At 35.9% G+C, this 21,429-nt stretch overlaps 1 protein-coding gene and 1 non-coding gene across 6 annotated transcripts in view; one reads left to right on the top strand and one right to left on the bottom strand.

Annotated features, from left to right (window-relative positions):
• Positions 1-21,429, top strand: part of Utrn (utrophin) — a 514,146-nt gene that overhangs the window by 330,370 nt on the left and 162,347 nt on the right. The gene's annotated exons all lie outside the window — the stretch shown is intronic.
• Trnai-aau (transfer RNA isoleucine (anticodon AAU)) lies at positions 1,255-1,326 on the bottom strand. Its single transcript has one exon. It is a non-coding gene; the product is annotated as a tRNA-Ile (tRNA).

Genomic DNA, 21,429 nt, shown 5'->3' with positions numbered 1-21,429 from the left:
AGGGTTTTTGGGGTAGAATATGTCTGTTTGGGAAATTAGATCAGGATTCATCTTTAATTAACCAGAGTTACTAAACGGCATCCTGTATTACTGATGATGTTTAAAGTTAATGTTGGTTAGTTGCTGTGTATTGAATTTGTGTTGTCTTTTTCTTTTATGACAGAATGTCACGTATTAAATTGTAGGTCTTGTGAACCTTCTAGAAGGTAATGGGGTAAACTGTCATTAGTGCTAAGAGTTCAGAGTTATTTAATTAAAACAGCCTGTATTGACATTATCGTTCTTTTATTTATTAGTGATGAACTTACACCACTGTATGCTTTAGTGTTTTATGGATTGATGGATTGATTAGGATAAGCTGTTCTGTAACAGTCATTCCTTTATTCATTCACTCATATTTTTCTGTTGCACACTTCAGAAGCTTCTTCTCAAATTATCTCGACACTCCTTTCCCATTTGCCCTCGGTACATTACAGTCCAGCTATTGCTTTAACCACAGCATTACCATTGATGGGATTGTTCATACCTCACCAAGTTCCTCTTCCCAGGTCCGTCTTTACCATTTTAGATAAATGAACAGTGCGTTCTATTCATTCTCCCTTCTTGACCTTCCTCATGCTCTTAGTTGTATTGCTACACTTGCCCATCTCTTCCGTTTTTATACTTTCTTTCTTTTGCTCATTACTTAACTAAGTTTCCAGATATTATCATTGGCCCTTATCTCTGTCCTTTGCTCAAAATTATTATGTCCAGCAGGACGTGGTCGAGCACCCCTGTAATTCCAGCAACTTGGGGCACTGAGTCAAGAGTACCGCAAGCTCAAGGACATACTAGGCATTTTAGCAAGACCTTGCCCCAAAATAAAAAATAAAAAAGGCTGGGGATGTAGCTCAGTGGTAGAGGGTCCCGGGGTTCAATTCCCCATAACAACAATAACAAAGTAGAATAAGAAGAAAAAAGAGAAGAAAAAGATGAGAAAGAGGAGGGGGAGGGAGAGAAGAAGAAAAAGAAATAATTTTGGAATCTTTTGGAGTCTGATGTATTAAGAGGCACTTCCTTATTATGTGAAACATTCATGTAGAAATTGGGAAGAATTAATGAAGTATATCATAGATGAAATTGGACCACTGCATAAAACACAGTAGAGGACAACTGTAGTTCACACCAAGTCTGATATTGTAAGACTTTCCCCAAGTAAAATACTAAAGAATCTCAGAAGCTTTATAGTCTTTTTATTTGTATATTTTTTGTTTTTGGTAGCACTAGGGCTTGAACCCAGGTCCTCATGCTTATTAGGCAAGTACTCTACCACTGAGCTATATCCCCAGGTCTTATAGTTTTAACTAAGCTTGAAAAGATTTGTAAGATTATACAACTTCACAGAGAATATCTCAATTTCCTTTTACATCTCTTTTTTTTATCAGCAGGTATCAAATATAATTTATACATTTGTCTACTATGATTAGTTTAGCTTACAATTTTTTTTTAAAAAAATGTCATATTTAGCTTTAAAGTTTCTTTAAGTACAACTTATATATTTGAGGTAGGGAGGTATATAATCATGAGTACAGTTTATATTTATTTGTTCAAAACTCTGTGATCTCATGAAAATTGTTATATAAATACTTGATTTAACAACTGTTATTATTAGGGGTTTGTGTGAAAGTCTGCCAACATGGTCCCAATATTTTTATTATAGATCAAAATGTTTTGAAAAGAACTGCTTCTCAACTGTGATCTTTGTTGTTTTGGAAATCCAAAAGATACTGAGTTATTTTCAGTTATTACAGTTGACATAGTTTCTATTGCTAATCTTTCCTTTCTGTTTTACTTAAAAAACAAGAAGTTCATGGACAAAGAATACCTATATCAAATTAATATGCAAATAAAGTGAGATAAGAGTTCTTTTTTGTTTGTTTGTTTTGTTGAAACAAAATAATTTTAGTTAATAAAAAACTATGCATTTGAGTATAAGAATCCTGGCGATCCTAATTCATTCTCACCCAGGTAATAACCCATTATTGAAATTAATTTTTTGCTCTAAGATAATTATGGATTCTGGGTGCCATGCTTCTATTAAGTGGTAACAAGCCACTTTTCAAGTCTGAATTTGTCATATGCTTTTAGCAAATTCGATTGAGTAGAAATCAGTTATTAAGGAAAAAAAAAGACACTCAAGACCTGAATAATATTTCCATGAATAAGGTGATTAATTTGTGACTGGTTGATTTGATGCTTTTAGGCTCACAGATGACTTATTGCTGAGGAATCTTGACACAGGCAATGCAGGTGTTTACCTGAATATAAAATTAGCACTATATTTAGCTATAATTAAAATCTAGCATGGTATGTAAAACCTATTTGTCTCTGACTGGAACTTACTCCAGGTTAATGAGATTTCAAAGAAGATATAGAGAGTATGTCCCTTTTAAAAGATGATGACATTTTTCATAATTGCTGTCTTTATATTTGTTACCCAATTCTTTCTTTCTTCCTCTCTCTCTCTTCTTCTTCCCCCTTCCTTCCTCCCCCCCTTCCTTCCCCTCTCCTCCCCTCCCCTCATTTCTTTCTTTCTCTTTTATTTTGGTATTGGGATTAAACCCAGGGATGCGTTACCACTGAACTACATCCCCAGCCCTTTTCATTTTTTTTTTTTTTTTTGAGACAGGGTCTCACTAAATTGCTGGTTTCAAACTGGAGGTCCTCCTGCCTCAGCCTCCCAAGTTGCTGGGATTGCAGGTGTGCCCCACTGCATCTGGCTTAGCCAGTTTTGACTCAGTAAAATCTATCTATCATAGTGTGGTCTGAACTTCTTTTCTTACTATGACTAGTTTTCATTTAAATTTATACTTCTTGTTCAAGTAACCTAGAATTATGAGCCAGGAAATTTTGCAGGTATGGATTTCATCTGTATTGCAGGTCTTCGGAGGTTGCATCTTGCATGAAGCCTCAAATTTTTTTCTTAGTTTTCCTAGTCATGTTCTCTTTCCCATTATTTCACTCCATTTTCTGCTAGCCTGACATCATTATCCCAAGTGTGTGAGTGTGAGTGTGTGTGTGTGTGTGTGTGTGTGTGTGTACGTGGGGTGTTTCTTACTTACTGAGGTTTGTGTTTGCTTTCCTCTGACTCAGGTACATTGCACATGACTCAGTTCCAACTCTCTTATACTAGTGACAGGAATGCCAATGTGGAGATAAAATGTCTACCCACGTCCCCAGTCTCCCAAAGAACTCTCCCACTTCCAATCTTCTTCTCTGGAAATTAAAAAAGAGCTGACACAATCTCTTCAGCCCACAAGGAAGATTTTTTTTCCTCTCCAAAAGGCCACTTTTCTTATTCTGAGAATAAAGTGTGGACACCTCTAGAATTGGGGGAATAAATACCAACATTTTTTATTATGCTGCATTGACTTTCCTGGGTGTATTACATTTAGGACGTTGTCGTATATTATGAAATATGCTTCTCAACTAGATTTTATTTAATCTGGAAAGTTTTGACCTTGAGCCTATTTTAGTACTTTTTTCTTTCTTTCTAGGTTTACAGAGATAAACTTCAAATTTTCCATTGAGCCTATCAGAATCTCAAGCCCTCTGTTTCATTTCCTCTTCCATCGGAAATTATCATATAGCTTTAGGAAAATAATAGATTGTCCTGGAAAACTTGTTGATTTGTGGAAGCAGATTACAAAGCAAAAGTTAAAAGTATTATGGAATCAAGAGTTTTTGTTTTTACCAAAAAATACTGAAATAAGTAAAATACAGGAATGTTCACCATTTTAGAAGTAGAGAAAGTTTCATGGAAAAATTAAGGTGCTTTAATGGTGGAATTATATATTTTAGTCTACCAGAAACGACTGGAAAACAACTTGTTTTAAGGGAACTACAAAATACCCAAGACCTAGGTTAAGGCCCAAGTTACTGCATATATGTAGACCTGTAAAGAAATGAGTTTAACTTTTCTCCAGTGAGAGATTAGGTTGTATTAGATAGTTTTGATGGAAATGTGCAGATTTTCATTTATTTTACAAATAACTCTGTTAAAAATTTGTGTCGATTTTGCTGAGGTAGGTCCTGAGACTTGAGATCAAAACTTGTACCATTGTATTGTACACACATAGATGCATTCTTTTAAAAAAATCATGTTTTAGGTACAATTGAGTCTATGATATTTGTGTCTTGCCATAGGTTTTAGTCAGCTTTTTGCTGCTGTGACTAAAAGGATCTGACCAACACAATTATAGAGGAGGAAAAGTTTATTTGAGGGCTCATGGTTTCAAAGGTCTTAGTCCACAGAGGCCAGCTCCATTCCTCAGGGCTGGAGGTGAGGCTGAACATCATAGCAGAAGAGTGTGGCAGAGGGAAGCAGCTCACATGGTGATCAGAAAGCAGAGAAAGAGAGACTCCACTTGCCCCAAAAGCCATGACCCAATTATCACCTCCTCCAGCCTCATCCTATCACTTCAGTTACCACTCAGTTAATCCCTATCAGGGGATTAATACACTGATTGGATTAAGACTCTCATAACCCAATCATTTCTCTTCTGAACTTTCTTGCATTGCCTCACATGTGAGCTTTTGGGGGATACCTCACATCCAAACCATAACACTGTATTTGTGGTTTAGTTCATTTTTCTCATCTTTTAGAAAGGGGAAAAAAAAACTAATAGGGAATTTTCTCCTTAATGTTTTGTCACATATAAGACTGATCAAAATTTAGTATTTACAAAGCAGGAAAATAAATATAAACAAAAGGCCTCGATCTACAATTACTAAAGCAAATTAATATAGGTCATAGCAAAGTCCTATGTAACCATGTAGAAAACTACCTGTTAAGAGAAAGTTTCTAATCCTCATTTTTTTTTTTAGCATTTTACAGGAATTCTAAAATTAGTATTGGAAAAGTATGCCTGAATAGCTCAAATGGCTGATGTTTACAGACCATTTTGGACCCAGAGATCCAAAATATAGTTTTTCAAATAATTTCAATACCTTTCTAAACTGATTCGGTTTGAGATGTAAAATAACAGGTATTAATGTATAAATTAATGAGTTGACTGATTAAGAATTTTAAAAAGTTATAACATGTGATTTTACTTAGTTTTATAATATACTGTTAATAATAATTCAGAGAAGCTCTAAAACTTAAGAGAGGATTATGACAGACCTGAAATATATATTTTGTTTAATTTTATATTTGTCATACATTTATTTCTAAAGGAAGGCCTGTTTATATTTTGTTCTTAGTATTAATTAGATTTTTCATTGTATTTTACTTTTTAAAAAATAACTGTCTCATTTCATAATTCTTAGTTTATCAGAGAAGCCAATTTTATCTCAACTTCATTAAATAGTGATAATGAATTCATATTTAGTTGGCATAGAATTTTCTAAAGCCCTGAAGGTATATCCATGCAAGTGATTAAATTGGATTCCTATTCCCAACTAATTTTGGTTCTTGAGGATACTATAAGGAATTATTTTTGGCTGTCCTAATTATAATATATAATTTTATATATTTAAATACAATAGAATTGCACCTTTAAAAAATATAGTTCAACACCTTACTGTTTAGATAAGTATATTGTTTTGATCAGTCTTTATAATTATGCTTCAGAGTCACCCTCTTTATTCTTTCTGGGCCTTCCTCATTTCAATTTGAAAGAAATAGAACATAAACATTTCAGTAAATGATGGAAATATGATTCATGTTCTCAAATGGTACTTTGCCAGGGCTGGTGATGTTGCTCGGTGTAGAGCTTTTGCCCAGGGACCAGGGTTTGACCCCTGTACCAGCCAAAAAATAAAATATTAGGATATGTGCTACCTTGTAATATTAACAAGGTAGCACATATCCTAATAACAGATTGACTCTAGTTTTTTCATTAATAACAGGAGACAGATCTTAAGGATTAGAGGAAAAATCCGTAAGACGCAGAAAAAATCGGCCAGAGGAGGCAGCTATAAAGGTGGTGATCTAGGAATGTGTATTGAATGGAAGGGCCATTGGGACTAAGGATAGGAAGAGAAAAAGGGCAATGGAGAAACCATGTGAATATTATGGGCTACTCAAAGCATGGCTCTGACTGGCAGAAAGTGGGAAGCCAGAGTGGAACTGGCTGCTAGTAATAAGGGAGAAAGCAACTCTTTAAAAAAATTTGTGTCAAAATGGTATTCAGTGGTCCATCACATCGAATCAGCACATCTTCACTGAAAACATTTTATTTAGCCCGTGCTCTGGAGTGCATTTCTCTTCTTTTCTGAACTTGAAAATCTTTTCTGGTTAATCTTTAATATGGGTCACTGAGCAGATTCTGTTTTACCTGATTAAATTAATGGTAACAAGGCCTAGGTCCAGTCTTTCCATTTTACTGTATACTTACTTAACTGTTCCCTCTGTCAGTTGTCCAACCCCTCTGCAAGATTAAGAAAATTAGTGGTTACAGTATCCTGCACCTCTATTCAGCTTGAAATGTTATTGAGGTAGATGTTTTCGCATCTTTTAAGTTTTCATTTATTTGTGCAAAGCATTCCCTTTGGTATATCGGAGTTACTTGTTTGTTGCTTGTGCCTAAATCCAGCGAAGTCAAAGCATTATTTAAAATTTTACAAATTGTGTGCATGTTAATTTCCTTCCCTTAACATTTAATGGGAGACTTTCTCTTCTCAATTAGCTCACCCAAAATGTTACTAGGCTCCTCTGTGGCTGTCTGCTATTTGAGATGGGAAGCGACTGATTAGAATAATAGAACAGCATGATGGTCATCCTACATTCTTATATTTTAAAAGGGGATTTTTTTTTTTAAAGGCAGCAGTTCCTGTTATGTACCATATTAGCTAAATATAAGATCCAGACTCTCCCTTGAGGCACTTTTTTTCACTTTACCATCCACTCTTTAATCCTTTATATCAATATCAATTCAGAAAAGTGATGTTTTTCCTAGTAAAAAAAAAAAAAACTTCTCACCCATAAAATCCAAACTGGGAAGACAGATCTATCAGAGGGTGGCTTTTAATTTGACAAAAGATTCTCTACCTTACAAAAGAATTTCCTGAAGATGACTTTAAATAGAGGATTCCCTTAGAGTGCCAAGAATCAAAGAATGTTCTAAAATTTAAAGGCTTTTTTCAAAACAGGCACACCTGTTCGTAATATTCATATGTAAATGGTGGCTATTTACATATGAGTCCCAATGCGGTGGGTAAATGAAAACCGGTTTGTGAATTGCTTATGTTTGCTCTTGTTAGAGAAAGTCCGGATGGCTTAGTCGCCCTTTGATATAGTATTTCACCCATCTCATCCTCTCTGTCTCCTAGTCCCTGAGCAGTTGGAGGGAAAGCTAAATCTCATTTTAAGAAATGCATTCTGGACTGAGAGGAAACCCTATTTGATAATGCTAAGTAAGATTGGAATTTTTTACCCCTCTCTTATTCCAGTTCTTAATCCTATAGAATTGAGACAATCAATTAGTTTTTACTCAAATAGGTTTTGAGCAAACTGCTATGTTGACTTGATGTGCTTATAGTGGTCAATTCTATGAATTGTGAGTCTGCTCCCATTGGTTCTTTATGAAACCATGGAGTAAATTATTTTTAATGCATTAATAGCTCAAAAATGTAAGGTCCTGAAAAGTAATACTTTTATGTCATTTTTTTTTTCTTGGTATCTATTTTTTTTCTTAGTATTTAGTACTTGTACTACATAATAGATACCAAAATAAAGGACGACTGACATATTATTGCAATTGTTAGATATTCATAGAGACTGTCTTGTTTAAATGCCTGTTATAGTAAGCACTTACCAAGCAAGAAGCACCATGTTCATTGTCTTACCTATGCTAATTCACTCCATCTCAACACAAGTCTATGCAGTTTAGGGTATTACTGAAATTCTCACTTTATGTGTGAATAAGTGAACTGAAGACAGGTCAAGTCTTGTTCAAGGTCAAACAGTGAGTTGACCTGAAATTTCTCATGTTGTCCTGGAGTCTTTCTCTTTTGCTGGCCTTTGCTCTCATTCTCCTCTCAGTAATACAACACAAAACCCCCACAACCTTTCATTCCTCTTAGACTAAAAATACACAACCCATTTTTTATTTTTTAGTTATAGTTCAAGTGTGAGCAGTTTACCCTAATGATCCATTCCTCATTTGGTTTGAAAATTCACCAAGAGCAGGAAGGAGAAACATAACTCTATTTTTGTTTTGGTGTTAAAATTTAACTTTTAATCCCTTTGCAGTATTTACTCAACTGTCAAGGAAATGATAAATCTTCTACCTCATTTCACAAGAGGGCAGCACTTTCTTTTTAAATTTAAAGTACGATTTTTAAAAATACAGTCCAATTAAAATTTTCTGTCATGAAGTTAAGCTTGAATGATTTACAGGATGCTGGAACTTCTCTTATCTTTGGGGAAAATTTATGAGAAGATAAGGGCAAATCCTTAAAAGAATTTGGGATTCTCTTTAGAAAGTGGAAAGAGGGCTAGAATCACCCCTAGAATTTTTTACTTGTACATAGAATTAGATTAACTGTTTGGATAATTTTGTAAATGTATAAGTCTACCCAAATCATGATTTTCTCTTCAATCGTAGACTCATATTCAGGGTGTATAATTTTAATATGTTCTGATTGTTTTACTCTTGACAAGTACTTAATTGAACAGTGGCTTTATCTTTTGTGTTGTACAGGTCATTTGAGGGACAAATACATTGAACTTTTTTCTCTTCTCAAAGAACTTGCTTCCTCTTGGGGTTATAGGGAAGGTTAAGCAATTAGACAAAACAACCTGTAAACAGAGCAAGATACCTTGTAAGTAAAGTACAGGATAATAGTAGTGCATGATGGGAATAACCTACTTGATTAGGAAACTATTGAATCAAAGCTATAGTGAAGGCTTTGAGCAGAGGGTGGAAAGTGAATTGGAACTGGATGGCTGGATCAACTTTGAATAGATAAAAACAAAACACAAAATCCAGGAGGCTATTATGTAAGAGAGTAGAATTGTATCAACAGAAGTAGAACATAAGTTAGAGAAAGATAAAAACATACTGTCAAGACTGTTATGAGGGGGCTGGGGATGTGGCTCAAGCGGTAGCGAGCTCGACTGGCATGCGTGCGACCCGGGTTCGATCCTCAGCATCACATACCAACAAAGATGTTGTGTCCGCCGAGAACTAAAAAATAAATATTAAAAATTCTCTCTCTCTCCTCGCTCACTCTCTCTTTAAAAAAAAAAAAAAAAAGACTGTTATGAGGAATTGATTTCTGGTATGTTAGGGTATCTTTAAAAACTAGATGCACGTTCTCTTTTGTTTGGTTTGGGTTCTTTGGTGATGTTGGTATCAAATCCAGGCAAATGATCTTCCACTGAGCCACACCCCCTGCCCAAGCTACCCTTAGTAATATCAGAGCTATTAGACATGTGTAGTGATCTACCTTTATGCTAGGCACATTTCAAGTGTTAAATTGTCATACTATGTATTCTATTGAACATAGAACATTTCTGTTATCACATCATGTTCCCATGGTCAGTACTGCATAATAATTTAAATATTCTTGGGTTGGGATATGGAGGGCCATTAAAGATAGGGGATGATACAATTTAAAATGATTACAGCATTTAAAAGGTATAAACAGGGAACGTATGTGTGTGTGGGGGGGGGAGTATGTGTGTGTGTGTGTGTGTGTGTGTTTGAGAACGAGGGAGAAAAATGCTTTCTATGGACCAAACACAGCTTGCAAATGTATGTAAGCATTTTGTATGTATTTTTTAAAATGTCTTAGTTAATTTACATTTTATTTTATTTTATTTTTTTAAAGAGAGAGTGAGAGAGGGGGGAGAGAGAGAGAGAGAGAGAATTTTTTTTTTAATATTTATTTTTTAGTTCTCGGTGGACACAACATCTTTGTTGGTATGTGGTGCTGAGGCTCGAACCCGGGTCGCACGCATGCCAGGCGAGCGTGCTACCGCTTGAGCCACATCCCCAGCCCTAATTTACATTTTAATTGGCTACTACTATATTAGTTTTATAGACAGGGAAATAGAGGACAAGATAAAATAAATAACTTTTCTTTTTATTGAAGTGGTTTTGAAGAGAATTCAGTTAGGTTTTTCCATGCTAATAGGATTTAGAAGGTAATTTGAGGATAAAGAAAGACCAAAGATAGGAAGGATGGTGTGCAGTTATCCATTTAGGAGTTGAGATGGAGAACTGTAGCAGGAAGGGACTAAGAGGTTTTGATATTTATTTTGTAATATGTGAATATTTATTGGTGATTTTAAGTTGTTTTGAAGTTTCACAAATTTTTGTGCTTACATAGAGATCTATCTATGATATTGATTCAGTACTTCAAAAACTTTTTTGGGGGGGTTGTCTGCTACATGCAAGTGATTATTAGACTCTCAAAGAATACATCAGTGAACAAAATACAGTATGGCTTTATTGATGTGGTGAATATTTTATCCTTAAAATTACTCTTTAATAATTAGTGATCAGTGGTGAACTTTTATGGAATTTACTTGTATTTATTTTTAAATCTTGGTTGCTAATGTTAGCCAATGTTAACTTTTAGCAAGTTGGTGGTGCATGCCTGTAATCTCAGCAATTTGGAAAGGTGAGGCAGGAGAATTTCAAGTTGCAGGCCAGCCTCATCAACTTAGTGAGGCCATAAGCAACTTAGTGAGACCCTGTGACTCAGTGATTAAGTACCCCTGGGTTTAATCCCCAGTATGCCCACCCTCCCTGAAAAGAAAAAAAAAAAGACAAATGTAAACATTGGGTTGACAATATACAGAGATATTAAAAAGTTCATTCACTTAGCTTCTTAAATAAATGTAATGTTTTTCAGAGTTCATATTAATTTTCTAAAAATGTATGAAAACACAGTAAAACTCTCCCTACTCAATTCGGTAGGAAAGCCTTCATTATCCCATAAATATAGTTATCTAACTCAATGAATTTTTATTAAAACTAAAGACTGACTTTCTTAATAAGAGTGTTTGTCCAAGTGTCACAGAAACACTGAACAAATAAGGTTCAGAGGAGGGTTCCAGGGTCACACAGTTTAGATAAGTATCAGAGAAATGACAACACAGGTCTTTTGATTTCAAGCACATCCCTCTTTATTTACCCCAGGAAAGACATAATATTTTAAGGCATGGATGAAATAGTACAAATGAGCAATCCAGTTGAGATGTAACATCAATCATACTTCCTCATGATTAAAAAGTTTTCTGTATTGCTTTTCAGAGTACCATAGTAGTGGAATGATCTGAATCATAATTTCTGATGAAAACTTATCTTCTAAATGATTTAAGTCCTTGGCATAATGAGTTATAGCCTTTTCTACAACAGCATGTAGTATAAACCATAAGTTAACTAAGAGGCATTAGAAAGTACAGATGCCACCACTAAAAAAGGACCAGCCAGTGGCTTTGGGAGTGGGAATAGAGGTAGAATGGGATAATACAACCAGAGTCAAACAATATTGGTAATTCTCAATAATCCAAAGCAATAATGTTTCATTTTATAGCAACATTTAGATTGTGTTTAAGCTTTCTAAATTGGTTTCATATTTTTCAATATTATACTGTTTTTTTGTAGCATCCCCAATAACATCTATAGTGTTTTGAATCTCATATGAGCACATGTTTGTTTTTTGTACATTACTAGCAGTCTCTCAGTTGAGTTAGGAATTGAGATGGATGTTATAATTTTGTTAAAAGTCACAATATAATTGAGAAAAAATGAGAACAATTTTATTATATGAATTTCTTGCTAATTATAAAAAAAAAATCCCCAATGCAATGTTCCAAAAAGTATTCTGTGCAATAGCAACATTGCTTGGGTATTTGTTAGCCTCCCAATATTAGGGATTTTAATTCAATATTCATTTTATATTCTCTGTGACTTTATAATCATTTCATAATTTAACTTTAAACTTACATAGCCTACAGGTCAAGTTCTGGATTTAAGTTCTATTTTAAATTTCTTGGTTGGGCAATTTTCAATGCAGAAGTGGAGAAGATAAAACTTTGCAAACTCAACCCTATTACAGGATCTAGGTCCTGGACAAGAGGTCAGATGACGGTTTAACCTGCTGTTACATTTCCTTCGGTTTATATATATATATATATATTATATTTTATTTTATGTAAAATATATATATATATATTAGAAATCTTCATAGCTCCTCAAGCATCCCTTTTCCAGACCTGAGTATAACTTTGAAGGACATTGCTATTAGTATTGCAGTATCTCTGTAGCCACCCGTACATTGTAGTGCTGTGTCTCTGCTGCAGTTTAGCTGGGGTCACTTTGCCACATTTGAACAATAAATTGAGGCTTCAGTGTCTGAACAGATGGGTCTATATCAACTGATTTTATAAACATTCCTCAAAATCTTATATCACAGTGTTGGAGGACAAAAGGAGTACTGAAAACCTTGGAAAGAGAGTAGCTACTGTGATACAGGATCTATTTACACACAAACTTATTTTTAGCAGGAGTTACTGGTTATAGAGTAACTTAATGAGAACAAAGGCTTTGTCCATGTGTCTTTTAGGAAAGTTGACCATTGACTAACCCACCACTGCTGAAGGCTTGTTTTTTATTGAGGGCTGATTTGCTCAAATGGTAGACCATCTGGCACTTGAAAACTTCTGAAACCTTCTGAGATGAAAATGATTGCTTCTGGTAGCATTAACTTTCAAGTATAATGATGCCACCATTTCTGAATAGATACCTACAGAGAAAGAGAAATGTGTTGCTTGAGAATTTTCTATTGCTTTAATTTTGTGTGAAAAAGTAACCTGAGCTAAAAGAGACTTAAAATAAGAATACCATTCTTGATGCTCAGATCTCCAGTCCCTCTCTCAGAGGTAAACTTTATTGCTTTCTTTCTTTTAGGTTTTTCTAGAAATGTCATTTATAGATCTTTCCAAAAGTGTTATAGATTATACCTATACATACTGTATCACTCCTCTTTTTTTGACATATGCATATATGTGGAGTCCTATCTAAATACATATATATATTAGAAATTACTTATTAGCATACAGAAATCAACTCACTCTTTTCCACAACCACATGGCAATCTACTGTGTCAATCTGCCATAATTTATTTGCACATTTTTCTATTGATAGATATTTAGATTGTATGGAGCATTCTTGCACATGTGTCTGTACACATGTTTGCAAATTCCAATAGAATTTCTGAGTCAAAAGTTATATGTATTTTAATATGTGATGGGTCTTGTTAAATTATTCCTGGCCTCGATATTTGGAAAAATCTAATAAACGTTGCGAAATGTAATAGTACACTCTGATCTTATCAAATATAGGAATTCTTTATTCTGTAATTAATCTACTGATTTTCTTGTAAGCTTTTAGCACATTGTTTGGTTCACTGTCTATAAAGTACTTTATTAGAAACTTTTAGGGAAGAAACAAAGACATAGGATAGAGCTCAATGCCCAGAAGAAACATACGAGGAAATTGAGGTAAAAATACAGAATAAAACTCTGGGGGTAGGGAATGGAGGATGATTATTTTCTTTGATTTTCAGGAGCCGTATTTGTGGTTCCTATGAAAAGCGTATTGACTATTGGTACAGTTAGTGAAGGTGAATCATATTAGGAAGTTGCCTTAAGTTTGGGTGTGTTTGTGCAGAGAATTCTAAGTGGGATATCAAGCAGGATGATGACAAGTACATGATGAGAGTAGAAGCAGTAACTCAGCTATGTTAAGCAGGAAGAGGGCAAGAACATGGGTGGGAGTTGAAACATTAACTGAGCTATGATTGTATTAGCCTGCCAGCATCAGAAAAGTCCTACTGCTTAGTATTATATGCAGAAGTACAGCTGATCTCTTAGGATTAGTTTGACTTTCCTCTAAGTTCACCCACTGTTCAGTTCCCTAAATGCATATTCAAATTTGGGGAACAATGCCCTCCTGGGAAGAGTCCCAGCTTCTTGTCTCTCTCTCTCTCTCTCTCTCTTGTTTTTTTTTTTTTTTGTCTTATGATTGAAAACAGTGCTTTCATTTTTTAATTTTGACATTTTCATCCCTAGTATTAAAACTGGTATTTTAATTTTGGCTTCGATTTTTCTAAATCTGGACAATTGAAAAGTCGGAGTAAAACTTTAGAAAAAACTTTCAGAACTTCCTTTGGAGAGTTCTGTGTGATTTAGTTGCATATCCCTCAGGCTTGTGCTGTCAGTAGACATCTGGAATTTTGAGGCTTGCCAGCCTGAGATTGCTTTCCTCCTGTGTGATGCTGCATATTTTTTTAGGAAGGATATGGTTTGGAAACATTAACTTGTCTTGGCATTATTTTTAGTCACCTAATAAAGTGCTTTCTGAATCATTAAATATTTAGAAGGTTGTTGAAGGTTGACCCCTGCACCTGGCTGGTTAATTCAGAAGTAGATCAGCTGGCATTTCTCTTCCTGAACCCCTTCTCCACTCACCCATTTCCTTTAAGAAGAAAAAGCTCTTTGTGTCTTTTTAAAATGTCTGTTAGAATCTTCTGGCTATGGGTTATGGAAACTTATAAAGTATCGAATCTTTTTCTTATGAATCATAATTTTTATTACCCAACTACCACCTATATCATTATCAAAATCAATGGCATTGTTGAAGATGTGAACATTAAGAATAATTCTTTGTGTACAAAGCATATTGCCTGAATTTCCTGGGATAAAAGGAGAGTTCCCCCTTTCATCAGGGGGCTTAGCCTCCATCTTTAGGTTGAACTTTCTGCCCTTTAGGGCTGTATATTACCTTAAATAGCTACCAGCTGACAGGCTGTGCTGCTGGCTGAGGTTAGCTGGCAAGATGTCATGGACAGAGCAGTCTCTCCTAGTGGAACCACAGTGGTAATAGACAATGAGTTGAAATCTCAGATCATGATTAGCGTCTTTAAGCTATTTTGTTTTGAATTCTAAATCCCAAGTTAGCTGGGTTATGAAAAGGAGAACTGTGGGATATTTCTTTCACAAGAAATGAACTGGATCTTGCCTTGATCAGAATGGGCTTATAACAAGCAAATTTTTCTACCCATGTCTGAAGCTCTTCACTTAATAACAATGAGTAAGCCAGGGTGGACTGATTTATTTGTAATCACCTATTGACCTCCATATGCTTCACTTTGGAGACTCCTAAGAAGTCTTTCTTTTCTTTTTTGTTCTTTGTATAGGCCAATATAAAGAGAAGGCTATTTGGTTTTACATAGAAAACTCACTTCATCTTTATAATTTTAAAAATTTTGCACTTTTGTTTTGAGTGGGAAGTATGGCTTAAAGACCCACTAGAGTGACTTGTGACTTGGTTTTCAGCCAAGCAAACTGCTCCTCTTCCTTATGTTTGACTGAACCCTCGAGCTTTTAATAAAAATACTAAATAAGTCATCTGTTAACAAATTGTAGGCAATACAGTTGGTGTGAAATGTTTATAATGAGCCTAATCTTCGAAAGTTTTTGCCAAAGCCAAATAACATGTAGATTTCTTCCTTTTGACATTGTTAGTGTTTTTATGTCAAGTAATTTCAACTTAGGTTTTACTGATTCCATCGCTGAATTTTCCCGTGCTTCTCTGTGGTTCGGGAAGCTTCGCTTTCTCACGAAACTTGTGCCTTTCTGTTTGGGACAGGGCTTATTTTACTAGAGATTCCTGGGTGATTCAGTGTTGATCTGATACAAGGATTGGGAGTGTTAAGCCCATTCCCCCTCTTGAGGATTTGTGAACAATTTATTTGCACACTAGTTTAAACCAACAAAATGTCAGCTACTTCAAATGTCATCATTCAATTTAGTAAGTTTCTCTGGAGATATATGGCTTTCACCAGAGGCCTCTGTGTTTTTTGGTTGTTGTTTGTTTCAGTGATGATAGGATTATAGGAGAAAATGTATCAAAAAGGTGCTTGGTAAAAAAAGGGATATGGAAATGAAATATAAGGTTTATTGTCTAGATGATATTTTCTGTACTGACTTTAAACTGAGACAGTTATTGTTGTTTATGGATATCAAACAAAGTCACTTGTTGCAAGTGACTTACATATTCATTTTATGTCTCACTTCTAATGTGCCAATTATCAAAGATCACATTACTTTTGAGTAACATTATATTTAGCTATTTGAATTTTATGGATTATCTCTGGATTTTTATGTAATCTATTTGTTGTTAACTCTTTTTAAAAAAAGAGCATTTGTTGTTGTTGTTGTTGTTCTGGGGGTATAGATTAGTAATAAAGTATTTGCTTAGTATGAGCGAGGCTATAAGTTCAATGCCCAGCACCTAAAAAATAAATAAAACAAAAATAACATTTTCAGTTGCTGTCCAGTGTTTGAGATATGGTTACTCTGTAATTAAAAGTAGTTAAGAAATGAAAACTTTTTTTTTTTCTTTTGAATGATTCTACCTTCTTTTGAATGATCCATTTTGAATATGGATCCACTCAGTTTTATATCCTTCAACCCACCTTTTTCTACTAAAGAGGGTACCATCATAGCTAGATTTATCCATATCTTAATTTTTGAGTTTCCATGACTGTAATTAAGGGAATTTCAGTTACATGTTCTTTCTTCTGTACTAGCATAGAATGTCAGTTTTGAGAATGGGAAGTTGATACAGAAGCATGAACTGCAGGACATCTGTAGGCGGGAACATGCTCTTCTCTTCCTTTGTCTAGGACACAGGTCCTTTGCAACTGATCTAGGTTCCTTTGCCCTCCTCCTTGGGAAGATCCCCTCCTAGAATGCAGTCTCTCTCTCCCTCATCTTCTGCTCTGTGCTTGCCCTTGTGTAAGGATTTAAGACCCATGGGGCTCTTCTAACAACGTATCATCCTTGTCTTGGTGTAAGAACCTTTTAAACATTAGAGAAAGGTGATATTCTCTGTTATTCAGCAGAGTTATTTAATTCCTTCTACTGATATGTGCAGGGGGATGGCATGTTTGCACATGTCCCTCATGACAGTCCTCCAGCACCCTGGGTGGTAGCTGGAAGTTTGCCCAGCTGAGATGGTTCCTTTTCTCTCTCTCCTTTATTTATTTATTTATTTGGGGTGGTGGTGGTGGTGGTGGTAGTGGTGGTGACAGTGCTGGTGGTTTCTTTTGTCTTGTATTTATGTAAAAAGTTTATTTGCTGCTGTTGAAAGATCTCAGCATGTGGCTGCAGACCCCCTGACAGGCCAGGTTTGGTGGCTTGGTCAGTTTCTGTAAGTTTCCTCACTAAGTTTCTGGCGGTTGATCTTCAGACTGATGTCAGTCCTGTTGTGGCCCAAATTGCAGATTATTTTTACATATGAATTTCTGAATAGCCATTAGATTAACACATTTGTTTTTGAAATCGAAAGTGCCTGTGACTATGTCTGAATTTGGAGCATGGAGGTGAAACACATTCTGCTAGAAATCCCATAAAGCCATTTCCCCCCTGGGGCCATGTAGGTTTTTATGAATAAATAATGAAAATATTTTAAAAGCTTGTTAACTTTGGTATAAATGGACATATGTAAAACACATGCTATTTAAATACTGATATGAAAATAGGTTGGAAATGAAATGGACAGAAAAATGGCTTGCAAATCTAAAACACAATAAGCACATTTTGTAAAAAACCCTGATGGGTTTTTGTTCTTTTTGGCTGTTAAATGGAATCTCTTTCCTTGCATGATTAGATGAGTGCTAACAGTTTTGATATTTGAACAATTCAAATAGCTTTTTAGGAAAATGTGTATTCTGGTCTTTTTTCCCCCTCCCTTCACTCAGTGCCCTGATATAAATAAAGTAAACTTAGTTATATTAAAATTAAGATCATTTGTGATGTATCACCATTAAAAGCACTCTGTGTTTATGACAAAGTGCTGTGCACAACTGGAGAAATACATTTCATATGGACATTCCTTTCGTACTTAGCTTTTATTGGTATACTAAATAGCTGTGTAATGTAAGAAAGCAAAATCGCACTTTGCCTTGGAATGATATCCATAATCCCAGTACAAGGGAGATACAATTTGGATTGAACTTTTCCTCTAAAGTGATCACACTTAAAACTTGCAAGATAGTGTTTCTCTGAGAGCCTGTAATAGCTTAACAGCACAATGGAAGACACATTCAGTGAAATTGGTGGTTACTCACGTTTGGGTTCAGTTTTATGTCAGAAACCAGTCAAATCCTCATATGAAAACAGTCTGAATGGCTTTCAGTGGTATCAATGAGATCAAAGGACTTTCCTTTAAAAGTGTTTTCTCCTATCATTTTATCTTTAAAACCTTTTCTTTTAGAAATAATAAAATTAATCACGCCTATTTTCTTTTGTGACTTGTATTGTGTTGTATGTCCACTCCCTTTTGTTTTCATGGGTGGGCTCCCAATGGGAATATGGGTCCAGTGATCCATTCAGGACTGAGACAATGTAAGAGATACTGTACTGAAGTTTGGGGCAGGGAGGCCTCCAGGAAGTGGGAGTGAGCTTCACTTCAAACTGTGTGAGGGGTGGTGGAAAGGGAGGATGCTGATTAAAATAATAAACAACTGCTGGAAAGAGAAGTGGATTACCACAGTGCTGTCAGATCAGCCAGGGGAGCTGCCGGGGCTGACTGAGACTCTTCTCCTCAGCTATAAACCCTGCAGAGGGGACCATGAGGTTTGCTGCTGTGAGAACTTTCTGGACACACAACAACTTTTAAAGCAACTTTATTTCTGCTGCTCTGACAGCATCCCTTAGTTCAGGCGGACCTAGGGAAATGGACTGAAACTAGCTTGGTGGTTACCATAGCAACCCCAGCTGCTGGTGCCTGGGAGAGTGGGAACCGGTGGCCTCTTGTCTGATGTTTTGGTGTTTCTTCAGCTAAGAGCACACTCCTCCTTGTTCGAACTCTACATAAAGTTATGCTCTTTGAAAATTGGCTCTTTACCCAGGATTTTTTTTTCTTTCTGAAACCAGTCTGAATGGAGGAAGTTGGTAATACTTGGCTCTTTTTTTTCTTTTTTTTTTTTTTTTTCTTCTCTCATGCAAGTTTCCAGGACATAGCTTCTTTTTGCCGTGTGTAATTGAGACCAAACTCTAAGCTTGGGGCCAGGAGAGAATAGTGGTGGCCTGCAGGTCATTAGTGAGGTGAGCACAAGGGGATCCTGGGCTTCCCAGAGAAAAAGGAGACCATGCCAGCCTCGTGGAATGCAGCTACCAGAAAGCACAGAAGCAGGTCTCCTTGTGAACTCCGAAGTCCATGAAAAAAGGGACTCACGGTGGGTTGGCGAAAATGTCCCAGCACAAGCTGCTGTTGCTGATGGACCATTGCTCAAGGGCAAGACTTGTAAAGGATTTTACAAAGGATTTTAAAGTATAGCCAGAAAAGATACGGTTTTTAGAAGTTGAACACTGTTGTCTGAAGGAAGTTTGCCAGAAAGATGTAGGCTTCAAGGGCTACTGGACGATGATTGGTCTGAACTTCAGCTTACGGGAATTGCTGACAAAATTTGAAAAGGTATGCGGCAAGCAAACTTCATGAATGGTCTCTTTTGCCTTCTTCCTTTCTTCTGTTTCTTTCTTTTCTTTTTTTTTCTTTCTATGCATTTTGAAAACAGGTACTTTTTGCTGCCTTGGTTCCTTAATATAACTTAAAAAGCATATTTGCTGTTGATAGCCTCTTTGAAATTGTTTTTCAAGGAAAGCAGTTCTTTTCTGTGGGCAGGAGGGCTTCTCCTGCTGCCTGTCAGTTATAGAATTCCACATCAGAAGAGATTGTTTGTACTCACGTTGGCTGGTAATTTTAACTGAGATTTATTTTGGGGAGAAAATAAAACAATAACCAAAACCCAGCAACAAACATCAGGTTTTGATGCCAAAGTCTGACTTCATCAGGCGTGGGGATTTTTTTTTTTTTTTTTCCATACTACTCAGGTTTGTTTATTTCATCAACCACTGCTTGTGGAACCTGCCCTGTGCAGCCCTGTCTGAAGAGCTAGTTGTTTTATGGTGCCCATAGCCCATCAGCCCTCAGATTTTTCCTTTTTAATCTGGTGTGTTTGCCTTCGGAGTGTTTGGATACACTGCGGAGCTCTAATACTTGGATTAGTGATTTTGCATTTAGTTCTTTTTCCATAGGAAGGCTCTTGGCACACTCTAGGGTATAGTCTAGCCTGCCAAATGTTGCCTTACATTTACAGTTAAACAAAACCAAAAACCTCAACATGCCACCGATGGACTCCTGCCCTCCTTAGCTTTGGATTCCAACCAGCAATCTTCTTTCAATTTCCACTCTTTAAAGAAAAAAAAAAAATCATAAAAAGAACAGAAAGGCGGAGTCCTTCCTCTGTGTGTACAAATCAATTATGTATCAGTTGTTGAAGATGTGCTCTGTGGTTTTCACCATGAATAATACCCCATGGTTCATTGCAAGTACAGATATAAGTGGGACTGTACTGAGTCATTAAAAGAATAATGGGCTTTTTCTTACAAACCAAAACTGCCAGAGGAAAAAAGATGTAAAACCATGCCATTTGAAAAGTTTGAAAGCTTTTCCAAAACCATTGCAGTCAGCACATGCCTCTTAATTGGAACAGTGTAATGGGAACACTGTGCAGAAAAAACTTAGCTCCTCTTTCATGGCTACTCCCTGCTGGCCACTCCCCCATCTTTCCTGCACCCCAACTGTAATAGTGAGGATTATGCTTGTAATAGAGGGTGGACTTTGACCTCTCGCTTTAATACATTGCTAAGCATCTGAATTCCTGTGAGTAAAATGATGGTTCCCAGTCAGCTTACTCACCAATGTAGAAGGGGTGGGGAAGGGAGAGAATGTAAGTGGCAGCTGGGAACAGCAGGTGACAAACTTTATGACCATAAAGAGGTCTTGTTAGCTTGGCTTGTGTAGATTTGTCTGTTTCTTCCTAAAAAGGTGTAGGGCACATGTTACATGAATAATTCATTACTTGGACCCCCTGAGAGGCGGTAATTGTGGGCAATAGCTGGACTTTTGTGTTGTAATTGCTGCTATTAGTCTTAAAGCTTAGGTCAGCTACCAGAGGTGAGTAACTTTGCCTGAGCCTTCAGGCCATTTTATTGGTAGAGAGTTCAGAAGTTCTGGTTATGTTAGTATGTTTCCTCTTTCAAACCTTAGTACCTGAATATTTCTTAATTCTTATTGTAGCAGTTAAGTTGACAGTAAAGAAGTTTACTGGCTTATGTCTGTCAAAGGCTCCATTTGAGTTGGAGGGGTTTTTGTTTGTTTGTTTGTTTGTTTGTTTTTAATGAAGGGCAGTTTCTCCATGTGTTTATTTTTATGTTAGACACCTTTATAAAAATCCATGTGATTTTACTTGTAGGAAATTGTCAAACACGAATGTATTTTTTCCCAACTCCTATTTTTAGAAAAAAAATCTTTTGTGTATTTTCACAAAAGCTGTCTTGTATGTTGAGTTTATGCCACC

Source organism: Urocitellus parryii, chromosome 8 (genome assembly GCF_045843805.1).
Source record: "Urocitellus parryii isolate mUroPar1 chromosome 8, mUroPar1.hap1, whole genome shotgun sequence".
Classification (NCBI taxonomy): Eukaryota; Metazoa; Chordata; class Mammalia; order Rodentia; family Sciuridae; genus Urocitellus; species Urocitellus parryii.
This window is presented reverse-complemented; position numbering and strand designations above follow the sequence as displayed.